At 39.2% G+C, this 15,376-nt stretch overlaps 1 protein-coding gene across 1 annotated transcript in view; it reads left to right on the top strand.

Moving 5' to 3' along the window:
* The window catches only part of COA1 (cytochrome c oxidase assembly factor 1), a gene marked incomplete at its 3' end in the record, with an annotated part of 90,539 nt that overhangs the window by 41,883 nt on the left and 33,280 nt on the right, over nucleotides 1-15,376 (top strand). The window contains 1 exon segment of the mRNA XM_082631720.1: nucleotides 4,747-4,799.

The following is a 15,376-nucleotide window of genomic DNA, read 5'->3' as shown; positions in this document are numbered from 1 at the left end:
ATATTTAACAAAACTTCTAATGTAAAATTATTCCCTTATCCATCATAAGGCGTTCATTTGACAGTGTACGCCTGCTTCTTAATATTTGCCCTCAGTAAATGTGAAAAATAGCTGTTAGCCTCTCAAATACTAGAACTTTGTTATTTTACAGGTGAGCAAACCTAGGCCTTTAGAGAATATGGGGACTGGGGCTTAGGTTTCCAAATGTTTAATTCATTGTCACCAGAACCACAACTTTCCTCCCAGGATCCCTCTGTAAATACTGTAGCCCTAATTCCAGCTATGATGTCCTTAGACTGCTGGCTCCACTTAGTTTTCTTGTACACATTCACCATTTAGAACAGGCAGTCATGTACATACAAACCCTGTAGCTCTCTTTTCACTGTATAAATTACCCAGATGGATTTATTTCTGAATTCCCAAAGCCTACCTTACTAATATTTATGTAAGTATTAATTGAGGCCAAAAAGTGGATATCTGGATTATTATTTTAGAGGAGATATTCCTTTATTTTTAGGTTGACTGTAATTCTTTATACTTTTCTGTATTCCTCTGGTACATTTGTGTAGGATGTTAATGATTATAATCAGTTCTTTCTGGCAAAAACCCTAGGTATTGTTTCTGGAGATTGAGTTATATTGAGTACCTGAGAACTGCTACAGTCAGTAAGTATTCACATATCATGGGGCAATATTCTTGTGTAATAAGGATAAACTACATAGGATATTTCAATACTTTATCTTTTTAAAATTAGTATTCTGAAATCATGTAGACTGGGCATTTGATTAATTTTTTTGTTTTTAAGGTTGTGTTCTAGGTGTTTATTAATATGTTAGTTACCAGTTTCATAACTCATAATTTGTCCTGAATGATGACACTTCCTGCTTCCTAGGAACTGGTTCCTCCACTGTTCCCAGTCCTTCCTCCCCAACACCAAAGATTGGTTAACCTAAGATTTTCTTTCTTTTCCTAATGGTATAATATTATCATTTTATATATTTTAATGATTAGAATCATCAAAATATGTCATCTGTTGGCTTTTGAAATTTACATGGATTAGTCAAAAAATTTAAGAAATGATGCTAGAGAGTCAGATTTTCCCACATACTTAGTGTTTTCAAGGTATCATTTATTTGGCTTCAAAATAAAAAAGTTTACTCTTCTCCATTCCCATGGGAAGATGAAATGCTAAGCCCTGGTTTTAAATTTAAGGAGAGTAAACTTCTGGTCTCCTTATTTCCTTTCTCCCCTATTACATTACATCATAGCACTTTGACTTGGAAGAGACTTTAGAAGATAATTTAAATCAACGTTTTCATTTTACAGAAGAGGAAAGTAGGACACAGCAGTTAAGTGACTTGCCTGAGTAAGATCTTGCAGTTAGTGCCACATCTTGGACTCAAACCCTGACCCTCCCCTGACCCCCTACCCCCCCTTTTTTTGTGTATTTGTGCTTCTTAGTGGCACTCAGTTTCCCAGCCACTCTATTCTGAGCCAGTCCAATCTGCAGTACTGTTGATGCTTTCTTGGCAGCCTTGTCCACACCTCTTCCTGAAGATCTACAGAATCACAGACTTGGAATCACAATGGCTACCTGTATTTCCCTGAATCTGTGCTGTTTCCCCTCTTTAAACAACATTGCTGTATTCATGGAAATGAGTAGAGAAGTCCCTATGGAAAGCTGCTGGCAGCACTGTGGTGGGCAGAGTGATGTGGTCGCCATCCCCCCACCCCTGCCAGTATGTTCACATTCAACCCTTGAACCTCTGAATATGGTAGGTTACATGGTAAAGGGGAGTTAAGATTGCTATTCAGCTGACCTTAAAATATGGAGATTATCCTGGATTAATTTGGTGATCCCACTGTTAATCATGGGTCCCTAAAAGTGGAAGAGGGAATTGGAAGAGAGAACCAGAGATGGCAGTGTGAGGACTAGGCCTGCTGTTGCTAGCTTTGAAGTTGGAGGGAGGGGCCACAGTCAAGGAAAGAGGACGACCTCTACAAGATGCAAAAGGCAGAGAAACAAATTCTTCCATATAGCCCCCTGAAAAGATGTATCCTACTGACACCTTGATCTTAGCCCAGTGAGATCCGTGTTAGACTTCTGATTAACAGAACTGTAAGATGATAAATTTGTGTTATTTTGGGCCACTAAGTTTGTGGTAATTTGTTACAATAGCCATAGAAAACGAATGCAAGCATTTATACCGCTCCTCAGAAAAAGTCACCCACTTGGCTTTCCCGCTTCCCTCATCACCTGATTATTTCATTGACTCCCTTGATTTCCCTTATGAATCCTGGCTCCATGTTTGTCACCTAGATCCTTGGGTAAAAAACCCACTGTAAGACTGTCTACTCTCACTCAGCTCTGACTATCCTTAAGACACACCTCCTCACTATTTGCTCATTGGCTTTAAAAACCACAATCCATGTTAAGAGGCTACGTAAAATTTTGAAACTATTCTGTTGTTGTCTGCTACTTTCCAGGAATTCCAGCTCAGGCTGATCCAGTAGTGCTAACCGCCCTGCCCTAACCCTTAAGACATTTTTTTTTGTCACTTTGTAATGCTTATCAGGGAAATTACCTGTATGGCAAAAAATGCAGTTGCTCATATCTTCCTATTTATGAAAGAGACTGAGTGAAATGTATATCTTGCTTCTACTTTACAGAGGAGGAAAATGCTGGGCCATTGTCTGGTTACCTATTTTATTGGGCTGACTTGCTCAGCAGGCTAAAGTGCGTGTTTGATAGCCCTACTTGCCAGGATGTAGCCAACACATCTATTAGCTCCTGCAAATGATGTAATCCTTGACTTGGTACAGCACCAAGTTTTTTCTCATTGCACAATGACTGTTGTAGAGTTAATTGGTATTGGGGGCTTGATTTTGCAGAAGCCTCAGTGGGTCAGTGTGCTATGAATTAGGACAACTGACTCCCCCAACCTTTTCAAATTAATGTTATTCTCCATGTGGCTGGGAGGCTTGAATTCACCCAAAGTGTCTGTCTTCTCAGCACATTCTATGTTAGGGCTGCCAGAAAGGCAGAATCCATAATTCTGACTTTCTGCATTTGTTCACTCCCTGGCAGCAAAATTTTTTATTGGTGCAAAATTTCTTGACCCACTGTGAAGTGAGGACCTTTCTGGGCCCTCCTTCCTGCACTATCCAGTAATTTCCCAGGTACAGGGAAGAGGCTATTTTATGTTTTTGTAGACCTTAGGAACATTAGTGTCATTGACCAACTAATTCTTGCAGATGGTATATCATTGAGTCTTGCTTTTTTTCTTTTATCCATTATGATAATCTCTGCCTTTTAAGGATAGTGTTTAGACAGTTTACATTTATTTTCAATACGATCAAGTTTAAATCTGCCATCTTGCTCTCCGTTTTCTACGCGTCTCATCTTTGTTCCTCTTCATGTTTTTCCGCTTTCTTTTGGATTAATAGAGTATTTTTTTGTGATTCCATTTCATCTCCATTATTGGCTGATTAGCTATACCTTTTGTTTTATTATTTTTAGTAGTTACTCTAGGGTTTATATATCTAACTTTATTAATTTACCTTTAAGTAATATACCATTTCACACAAGAATCTTACAACAATATACTTCCATTCTGCACTCTCATCTTGTGCTATTTTTATCATATATTTTATTTCTGCATGTTATAAACCCACATACTTTATTATTATTAAGTTTGCTTTAAAGAGCCAATTTTTTTCCAGCCTTACTGAGGTATAATTGACAAAACTGTCATATTTAAAGTGTACAACATGATGATTTGATATTTGTATAGATTGTGAAAGTATTTCCACAATCAAGTTAACACAACCATTGCCTCACTTTGTGTGTGTGTGTGTATGACAACCCTTAGGATCGACTCTTAGCAATTTCAGTTATATAATACCAGAATATAGTCATCATGATGTACATGTTGCTGTGTTTGCTGTAGTCATGCTGTACATAGATCCTCAGGATTTATTCATCTAACAGCTAAACGTTTGTACCCTTTGACCAACCTCTCCCCATTTCCCCATCCCACTGCAGCCCCTGGCAACCACCCTTCTTACTCAGTTTCTGTGTGTTCATCTTCCTTTTAAGATTCTCCATATTGGTGAGATCAGGCAGTATATTTGTTTCTCTGTCTGGCTTATCTCACTTAGCATAATGTCCTCCAGGTTTGTCCACGTTGTTGCAAATGATAGGATGTCCTTGTTTTTTTATGGCTCAATAACATTCCATTGTATTTACATCTCTTTAAACACAGTTTTATTTGCATGCAGAGCGTTGAACACACCCCTTCACTGAAAGTGTGGGGCAGGGGGGATACGCATGGGGAGCCTGCCACTGGGTGGGAGTGTGTGTGAGTGAGGTGCACAGATGGGGAAGTGCAGGGGAGGTGTCCCCAGCAGCTCAGGGGTGGGCTTCCTGATGCTGTCCTCGAAATGGTTAGTAGGATCCATGTCCCTTTGACACATTCCCGGCTCTGGCAGCTGTTCTCTCAGCCCCTCCCTGACTCTCGTTGTTCAGCTCACCTCAGTGCCCTGGATGGGGCAGGGAAGAAATGGGCCCCTTTGGCAGCACCCTGTACGGCTGGGGGAGCTGGGCACTCATTCACATGCTCTCACTTTGCCTGGTGGGAGAAATTGCTGGTGAGAGGCACTGAGCCGTACCACCTTGGGGAGGGGGTAATATGTTCCTTTTACCTTCTTCACTGCATCTAATCTCTGCTGTTTCTGCTCCCGTAGTGTGCTGGAACTTCTCTGCTGGACTCTGCAGTTGCACAGAAGCATTCTTCTCGGTAGGTGATTGTCCTAATCATTGGTCTTTGGGGAAAAGACAGTAGAAAACTCCCTATTGTGCCATCTTGCTGACGTCACTGCAATTAACCTTTAAAAAGATTAAAAATGAGACAAAAATGTCGTTAACAATTAGCCATGTATTTTACATTGTAGGCCTCTGTTACTTTTTGTAGTTCCAAATTTCCATTTGATATTTTCCTTCTGCTGGAAGAACTTTAATATTTCTAGTGAGATAAGTCAGAGAAAGACAAATACTGTATGATATCACTTATACGAAGAATCTAGAAAAGCCAAACTCATAAAAACAGTGAAATGGTGGTTACCAGGGGATGGAAGGTAGGGGTGATAGGACAGATGTTGTTTAAGGGGACAGACTTGCACCAGGTAGTAAATAAGTCCTATAGAATTAATGCACAGTACAGAGAATATAGATAATATTGTTTTATAATCATCAAACTTGCTAAGAGACAACTTAATTATTCCAACTACTAAAAAATGATAATTAGGTAATGTGATGGAGGTGCTGATTATTGCTACAAAGGCAATCGTATTCCAAATATGAATATTAAATCAACATGTTTTACGCCTTAAATTTGCACAGTTATATGTCAAATATATTTCAATTAAAAAAATTTCTCATAGTGCAAGTCTGCTTTCAGTGAATTCTGTCAGCTTTTATTTGTCTGCAAAAGTATTTATTTTGCCTTCATTTGTGGAAAATATTTGTGTTGAGTATAGAATTCTGTGTTGATAATTTTTTGATTCTGCCCATGGAGAAGTGTTTTTTGAGGTACAGATGATTTCCTGCTCTGTGAAGACCCTCATCTCTAACCACCCAGCAAGATTCTCCACAATCACACAGACACCAGATTGCAGTCAGTCTCTCTGTCTTTCCCTAGGGGCCTTAGTACGTTTGCGTGGAAGAGCAGAGTTCCTCCTTTGCCAGGGTGGCTTCTATGAGCCTGAAGGAGAAGTGATGGTGCCTCCCACTCACATGTCTCTTCCCACGCTTTTCTTTAGTTTCTGTGACCAAATGGAATAGCTGATTTCCACCTGGCTTAGGGAGATCAGTTAGGATGTTATAGTTCAGGCAGAGATGATGATAGGTGAATTACAACCATGCTGATAGGGTTGACTTAGCTAAATAATGGTGATGAGCTGAGAGGACGGGATGTGGGGAGTAAGAGAGAAGAATCCTGGAGACTGACTGTGCTCATTCTGGCAAACATTTCCTTCTTCCTTTGTATAACAAAACCCTAATTTTCAGTTGGATATATTGTTACGCAATGAAAAGATTGCATTTTCAAGTCTTTTTGTAGCTAGATGTGACTATCACTAAATCCAGCCTAGTGAGATGAAAATGGAAGTGCTGTGTGGAACTTCTAGAAAGTGTTATTAAAAGGATTGAGCCCTGCCTCCCCATACTGGCTGTTATGGGCATGCGATAGCAGGCACTCAAGCAGCCATCTTGCACCTTGAAGGGGAGGGCACATGTTGAGAACGGCACGTCATCTAGAGGGAAAGGGCCCGGCGCTGTGAACTAGAATACACTGGCCTGACTACATCTGGGCGTCTTTTTTTGTGAGAATACAATTACTTTTTGTCTTGTGTAAGCTGATGGCTTTGTCTGATTGTTTGTTTTTGCTCACGTTGTATGTGGTTGAACTTAATCCTGACTAATGAAAGCAGGGCGACAGAAGAGGCCAGGTTTCGATCCTGGATGACTGAACAAGGAGTGATGCATTTGGTAAAGAACAAACAGGTTAGGGGCTTCTGAAGGTAGACAGTCCTATAAAACAATCAGGCACTAACATGAATAAATCTCTGCGATTAAATTATTTTTTAAAACATGAAAACAGTCAAGCTGTGTTTGAATCTTTTTTTTCTTTTGCTTTTTTAGACATGAACAGTGATCTCATACGTTAATCATGTTAGGAATTTGATGACTTAGTCTTACATCATAGTGGAGTTCTGAAGTATTAAGGCTCCGTCTGCCTCATTTTGCTGTTAATGGAGGTGCAGGTCTTAATCACATTCTTGAATTAGAAAGAGACCTTGAGGTATCCTCAAAAGATTAATTGAAATAAAACATGGAAGAATGCACGATCTGTTGGAACTATTTATGAAGTGCTATTTTTCTCTTTGGATTAGGTCTTTACCCTCAGTCACTAACTGTTAAAGAACCTTTATCACATGTTTGACATTTCATGTCAAAATTGTTGTTGAGCACACCTAGGGAAAATTAAATTCAGTTTTACATTTTTGGCTTTATTATCACAAAACTTTGAAATGACAGTAATTTGGGAGTGTACATTTCACTTTGCTTTTTTATCCTTCAAGCTGTTCACAGAATTTTTAGGATGCAAGTATATTTTTAATCTATTTTCTCCCTCTGACTTTTCTCCCTCAGGACAAAGATGATGGATTTGTGGTAGTAGTTTTAAGCTTGAAGCCATCAGGGAAGCATTTAAAATGTCTTTAGGCAAGCTTATCTTCCCTGTCTTCTTGTCTGGTAGGTAGTGTTGAAAGCTGAGTGTCTCTTTGCCTTTCTAAAAGTATGTCTTCTCTATGTGCTGGCAAACAAGTTGGAATTTAAATGACCTGTGGAATCCTTCAAGGCAATGACTGTATGTGGGAAAAGGAAACTTTCAGGCAGATTCTGAGCTAGAACTGATGTAATGCATCCCAGAGAAGCAGTGGTTGGAACTCAGGTAGCTTTGAGCAGGTAACATAATAGCAGAGGATACTTACCAGAAACAAGCAGGTATAAAAGAAGAAAAGAAATGGAAACAGTAAGACCATTGATAACAAAATACAGGAGGGAGTAGGATTTAGGGCCTCTCTGGAAATCTTTAGAGGCCAAAGGCTCTAAAAGCCGATACTGCTTCATTTTTCTTTTGATTTAACAGTCATTACAAAATAATAACAATGTTCAGGTCAGTATCAACATTGAAACTCACCTATATTATATCAGTTTTTTTTTATACCTGTTTTATAGCATAGGGCAGTGTCATACAAAAGGCTGCCTTCTCCCAAAGTGTGCATTTCACTGAAGACAAAGGCAGGCATACTTGGAACTGAATTGACAGCTCTGTGGCTGTAAAGATAAATATAGCATTTTTCAGGTAGTGAATTCATGAATAATCAATGAACCAGCAAAGGACAAAAGTGACATATGGTGGCCTGGTGTGGATTAAGTGTGATTGTCACATTCCCCTCCCCACCTTTTTGCCCTTCTCTAATTTATTGAAAGAAACAAAGCCAGCCTCATGTAGCCAGAACAGAGTACCTCTGGAAAAATCCATGTAGACAAAGTGTTAATAGGGGAGTTTTTTCATTAAATGTCTCCTCTGCTGTTTGGTTGTTTTAATAGTCCAGCTCAAGTTGTCTGTGTCAATTGAAATTTTATTCAAAATGAAAATTTGACCTGACTTCTTTAAAGTTAAACTGGTAAAGCAGTTTTTTTTTAAAATTACTGCTACACCAGTATTTCCAAATAAGTAACACTTAACCAGTTATGCTAATTTTGCCAGAGTGTTTCTCTGTAAATAAACCACGAGTGCATTGTAGCTGACTGTGTTTTCATGCCTTCACCTAGGGTGTAAACCAAAAGAGAGGGAAGGCATTCTTGGTTTTTCCCTTTGTATCAACCAACACTTTATTGAAGACAATGATTTTATTATTTTTAACAAAAACCCCCCACCAGATTTCATGAAATTCCTTGGTAACACCAAGCTTTTTCAGAATAGTGTTCTGAGGGACTGTTAATGGGGAGGTATTGGTTCACAACCCACATAATAACTGTACCACTTTAAAACATCATTCTTCCTCTGCGGCTAATGAAGGGGGGGTTTTTAGTCCAGTGAGTCAGTTTGTACCTTTTGTTTGCCTGGCTTTATGCCAGGGATCTGATCCTGAAAGATTTAACGTTGGAGAGTCTCTAAACAGCCTGATTCTCCAGTCTCTCAATTGTGCTTTAGTTTATCCAAAACCCTTGAAATTGGCCGTGGAATCAGTGGTAAGCGTTGATTATACCACATGTATATGAATAAATAAATAAAGTGATATAAAAAATTACTTGTTTTGAATGGCTCCTCCACCTCCTCCACTCTCTAAAAAAGGTTCTGGAAACTTGCTCTTAGGCTTATGGATTCCCATCTGAATATGAACTATTTGTTGATTTATTTGTAAAGAATGTGGATCTTGTGGCAGTTTTAAATGCGACCTCAGGAATCAAGGTCTGATTTGGGTTAAGTCTGTAATATTTGACATCAGATGACCAGATGATGGTGCACAGACCAAAAGTCAAGTCTGTGAGAGGAGGATATCCATGGGACATCCCTTGCCATCTTTCAGAAACACTTAAATTGATTTTTATGATGGAATTGGCCACCCCTGGGAACTATCATGGTGGAGAGATTATAAGAGACTCTTCATTTTTCTTGGTGGTGTAGAGAATCCTCTGTTTTCACTGATGGCTTCCAGAGGGGGGATGAACATGAAGGGAATATAGCCAAAAGAAGCCTCTTCAGAACTCACCCTCCCCTTGGTCCCTTTGCCCATTCCAGATTCCAGATGGCATTGCATGCTACACAAAAACTTTTGGACTAGGTCAAGAGCTTGGTTGTTAAGCACTGTATAGAGTGCCACTTCTTGAGCTCGCAGTTGGGTTTGGTAGTTAAGAACACGCACTGTGAATCTCTGCAATACAGTGGTGGTATGTTGTATTTCCCAAAGATGGCTGCACTTACAGCCCCCTGCTCTTTCTAGGCTGTGACCTTGATGCTCCTCTGTTGAGAGGAGGGGTCTCTATCCTCTCCTCTTGAATCAGCACAGGCTTGTGATTTGCCTGTGACTAATGGAATGTGGCATAAGTGCTGAGCGATGTCTGAGGCTAGGTTGGAAAAGGCAGTTTAGCCGCCACCTTGTTTTGGGGGGCACTTGCACTTGGATCTCTGTGCTGCCATGCAAGATGCCCTGCTACGCTGAAGCTTCCATGCTGTGAAGAAAGCCCAGGACACAAGAGAGGCCATGTGTAGGTGCTCTGATTCACAGCTCTGGCTGAGATTCTAGACGACAGCAGCAGCAACAGTCGTACACGCAAGTGAGCATTTCCCCGGATGACTCCCAGCCCCAGCCATGGAGACATCCCGAGTTGTTGCGTCGTCTTAGGTGTAGCCTCAGACATTGTACGTTACCTTTGTGCCCTGTCCGAATTCTTGACCGACAGATTTCGTGTATGATCAAATTGTTTTTCAAGCCACTACATTTGATGTAATTTGTGATGTAGCAGTAGTAAGTGGAGTGAAAAGCTGGGCAAATTATTTGACTTTTGTGTCCCTTTTGTTTCCTATCTTTAAACTGCTGATGGTAATAATAGCATTCCTTCAGAGAAATGAGTTAATTATGTAAAGCATTTAGTAAAGTACCTGGCACACAGTAAGGGTTCATTAGATGTTAGCTATTCATTAAGTGAAATCCATTAGACACTAAGTGTTTGGGGGAGCATTGTCCAATAAGAAATAGTGAGCTCAGCTTGACTTTATTAATGAAATGTTTATCGTGATATGTAAAAAGGAAAAAGAATGAAGCTTTTCCCGAATTTGAATTTTTTCCCCACATTTGAGGGGATGAGGTTCTGGTAATTGTTCTCAAGAATATCAGCAGGTATGGTCGGTCAGGACATGTCCTCACGATAAGCCTAGCTTTCCTTACTTGCCTATTTAGAGCTATCATCTGTGAATTAAATTAAGTGCTGTTTATATCATCGCCTTTGAGCACCTTCTGGAATAACAAATTCTGTGTGTTTACTGGGTAGAGTGATTAGAGTAGAACTTTAAAAAATCATCCTAAAATGACTATTTTCACACTTTTAAGTGATATGGAGAAGAAATCAGTGTCTACATCACCACGTATAAAATCATTGTCATAGGTCTTTAAAAATGTATACGGTCATTGTAAGTCTTGATCTTCATCTTCCTGTTGTGAAAGAATTCTAGTTATGTCACTCTTTCTGTATTAGTTAATACGTGTCACCATATTTTAGTTGACTGTATGTTCAAACACAGAGATTAAAATATCAGTTTTTTTGTTTTAAAAAATGTACTTATTTAAAAATGTTGACTTTAGGCTAGCTATGTGTTATATGCTTTCTTCCAGCTTCCCGTTAAGCTACTCAGATAGTCCCATAACAGCACCAAAGAGTTAAGTAGCAATCAACTGTTTCTTAGTTTTAGAGGCATTTCTGCTAACTACTTATTACTACATTGAGGTTGGAGTAGACTGAGAAAGCCTTAGTGGTGTATTTATGCTTTGACTTCTAACACGGAGAATAAAATTAGATGAGGAGGAGAAGTTAGAAAGAGGCTTTGATCTATTCCCATTGTTCACTCATACTTCCAAGATGAAGGTTACCGTGGATGACTGTTGGAAGCCTGTTTCCTTCATGTTTTGTATTTCATGACATATTACAAGCCAGTTAACTTGACTAGAGATTCCTTTATCTCCCCCCACTCTCAACCCCTCCAAACTACCTTCAGCACCATTCTTTGTGTATCCATTCATGGACTAACGTTTCCAATATGTAGTATGGAAGAGAATGAAAGGAAACTTAGGATATTGCTTTCCAGGGATGCGATGCAGCTGTAGAAGTGGTGTTAAGAGGAAACCTGCAAGGGTTGTGCTCTTAGGGTTTCAGATTAGCATTTATTTTTTCTGTTAAAAGACAAACTGCAGCATGTTCCTGATGTTATAGTAACAAAATTCTCCTCATAATATGAGAGAATCACAGAAGATCCTAGATCAGTCCAGCATAGCTGTACTGTCTGCTGAGTATTATAAATGGAGCCATGGCCTGTGTACATCAGCCTGTACACACAAAACCTGACCAAATTCAAGATGTGAGCAAAATTTCACCATCCAATGGATAGTGGCAGGAATCAAGGGTGATCTGTAGACTCTGCCATTTAAAAATTGTACATTTTCTTTTTGCAAAGGTAATAATCTTTATGAAATTATGAGAGAAATCTGTAGCATAAAAGAAGGGAACCATTACCCAAAGATGATGAGGGAAGGCTTAAGAATCATTCTGTACGATTTATTAAGGTATACAGAAGATATTTGTGGAAATGTAAGATTTTATTCTTAGCAAGAGAGCAAAAAATATGACCTCTATGAAATCAAAACAGAAAGTCATAAGAAAAAATCAGAATGAGATTTTAAGAGGAGCTGAAATGATTTTAAGAGGAGCTAAAAATAAAACAAAAAACCTGAAAATGCAATAGCGGGATAAAAACCTGCAATGGCAATTGTAAAGAGCAGAGCTGATCCTGTGGAAAATGGAATCAATCCTATATTGAGTATTTGAGATTGTCCAGAATAAGGAGAAAATGATGACAGGGAAGTGAAGTGACGAGGGTAAAGACGACAGATACTGAGGACAGAGAGAGGAGAATAAGGTATTTCTAAGGGAGAGATCAGAATAAATGTAACAAAAGTGAAAAATAAAAGTAGAGGAAGACTTTCTTGAGGTAACAAGGTTCTGAATCTGCAGGTCCAAAGTGTAGGAGGCTTCATTGTGTTCTGGGTAAAATTAATGAAAATAAACCCCCACCTGCCTGAATTCTGGTAACACTTATAATTTTTAAAGAAAAGAATTCATAGATTAAAAAATAAATAGGTTACTCTAATGGTACAGTGGTCAGTCTTACTTCACTGCAGATTTCTTTTTATTCTGTAATGGATTCATTGGGCTTCTTAAAGCTATGATTTGGTGATTTCATTAGTTCTGGAAAAATCTTAGCCATTTTCTCACCTGCCATTCTCTTGTTCTTCAATTTCTTCAGTTTCTTTTGAAACTCCAATTAAATATATATTGGACTTTCTCATGTATTCTTCACATTTCTTACCTTCTGTCATGCATTCATCATCTTTTTGTGTCTCTGTCCTGAATTCTGTATGGTTGCTTCCAGTGATGTGCTGTTAAACTGGTTCTCCAGGGGGGGAAAAAGCCCTGATTTGTAGCAGTTGTTGATTTCCATACTGTAAATATTCGCAAGGGCAGTTTCAGGCAACCAACATGACTTCACTGAGGCAGACTTAGAAGGAGCTGCACATAATTGGCTTTCACAGGCTGGTTCAGGCCAGCTCTAGCATACCTCTAGGCTTTTCTCCTGCCTTCCCATTTACTAAATATCTTTTAAGTTGCATCTAGTCTGCTTTTAAACCTCTCTATTCAGTTCTTAATTGGGGTTATTTTATTTTTAATTCTTGACTTTCTGTTTTTTTTCTGTTTTCAAACTGTGTCACTGTGTGTAGTTTTCACTTCTCTGCTAAAAACTCCAACTTGTCTTTTGTTTATCCTATCACAGAAAACAATTATTTTTTTTGTCTGCATCTGATATTTCCAATTTCTCAAGTTATTTCCTGACCACTTTTTCCTGTCTGTTGTTTCTGCTTATTCTTATTCCTGTTTAGTTTCCTGTGTATTCCATTATCCTTGACTGGGCCCTCGATACTACATTTGAAAAATTATTTAAGGCTATTTTTTGGCCCACAGGGTAGGTACTTAGAAAATTTGCATTTGCTTCTGATAGACACTTTGGGAGTATTCTAATCCGGGATGGGTTATAAACCAAGTTTAAAGTTTGAGAAAAGCAGTTTGATCCTAGGTTATAATCTGCTTCAGATTTCAGGTTCTTATTTAAGGATGTAGCCCTTTGGGATTCCAGCTTATTGTGGGGAGGGTCTTAGGTGAGATGGCCCTCAGGTTTATTTCTGTATCTGTCCCCCTGAGAATCAGTCACAACAAAGGTTCTAATTTTCCAAGATCAGCAAGGACCCTTTAGAGGAAATGTGGCTTCAGAATTTGCTTTCCATGCTGAATTTTCATTCCCATTTCACTTTTTAAAAAATTGTGGTAAAATATACATAACATAAAATTTACCATTTTAACTATTTTTAAGTGTGTAGTTCAGTGGCATGAAGTATATATTCACATTGTTGTGCAAACAGCACCACTCTCCACGTCCAGAACTTTTTCATCATCCCAAACTGAAACCGTACCCATTAAACAATATCCTCCTTTCCCCACTCACCCCAGCCCTTGGTAACTGCTCTTGTACTTTGTGTGAATTTGACTATTCTAGGTACCTCATATTAGTAGAATCATGTAATATTTGTCTTTTTGTGTCTGGCTTACTTCACTTAGCATAATGTCTTCAAGGTTCATGTTATAACATGTGTCAGAATTTCACTCCTTTTTAAGGCTGAATAATATTCCAGTGTGTGTGTGTGTGTGTGTGTGTGTACACCACATTTTGATTAGCAGTTCATCCATTGATTGGAAACTTTAGTTGTTTCCACTTTTGGCTGTTGTTTATTATGCTGCTCTGAACATGGGTGTACAAATATCTGAGTCCTTGCTTTCATTTCTTTTGGGTATATACCCAGGAGTGGAATTGCTGGATCATATATTAGTTCTATTTTTAATTTTTTTTTTTTTTTTTTTTTGCGGTACACGGGCCTCTCACTGTTGTGGCCTCTCCCGTTGCGGAGCACAGGCTCCAGACGCGCAGGCTCAGCAGCCATGGCTCATGGGCCCAGCCGCTCCATGGCATGTGGGATCCTCCCGGACCTGGGCACGAACCCGTGTCCCCTGCATTGGCAGGTGGACTCTCAACCAGTGCGCCACCAGGGAAGCCCTATTTTTAATTTTTTGAGGAATCAATAATACTATTTTCCACAGCAGCTGCACCATTTTACATTTCCACCAGCAATCACAAGGGTTCCAGTTTTTCCACATCTTTTCTTTTTTAATAACCATTTTAATGGGTGTGAAGTGTTATCTCATTGTGATTTTGATTTGCATTTCCCCAGTGATTAGTGATGTTGAGCATCCTTTCATGTGCTTATTGACTGGTTGTATCTCTTCTCTGGAGAAATGTCTGTTCAAGTCCTTAGCCCATTTTTGAATTTGCCCAGTTTTTGTTTAGTATTAGGAGTTATTTGTTTCCAGATATGAATTCCTTATCAGATATATGATTTGTAAACATTTTCTCCAAGGCCTTTTTTTTTTTTTTTTGCGGTGCGCGGGCCTCTCACGGTTGTGGCCTCTCCCGTTGCGGAGCACAGGCTCTGGATTCGCAGGCCCAGCGGCCATGGCTCACGGGCCTAGCCGCCCTGGACCGGGGCACGAACCCGTGTCCCCTGCGTTGGCAGGCGGACTCTCAACCACTGCGCCACCAGGGAAGCCCCCTGTGGGTTGCCTTTTTATTCTGTTGATAGTGTCCTTTTATGCACAAAAGTTTAAAATTTTGATGTAGTCCAATTTATTTTCTTTTCTTTTGTTTTTAGTGTCATATCCAAGAAATCATTGCCAAATTCAGTGTCATGGAGCTTTCTCCCTATGTTTCTGAAGAGTTTTATAGTGTTAGCTCTTGCATTTAGGTCTTTGATCCATTGTGAGTTAGTTTTTGTATATGGTGTAAGGTAAATGTCCACCTTCATTTTTTTTTCTTTGCATGTAAATATTTAGTTTTCCCAGCATCATTTGTTGAAATCCCCTCTTAGTTTTGAC

This window comes from Mesoplodon mirus, assembly GCF_964341445.2.
Source record: "Mesoplodon mirus genome assembly, chromosome: 9".
Lineage (NCBI taxonomy): Eukaryota > Metazoa > Chordata > Mammalia > Artiodactyla > Ziphiidae > Mesoplodon > Mesoplodon mirus.
This window is presented reverse-complemented; position numbering and strand designations above follow the sequence as displayed.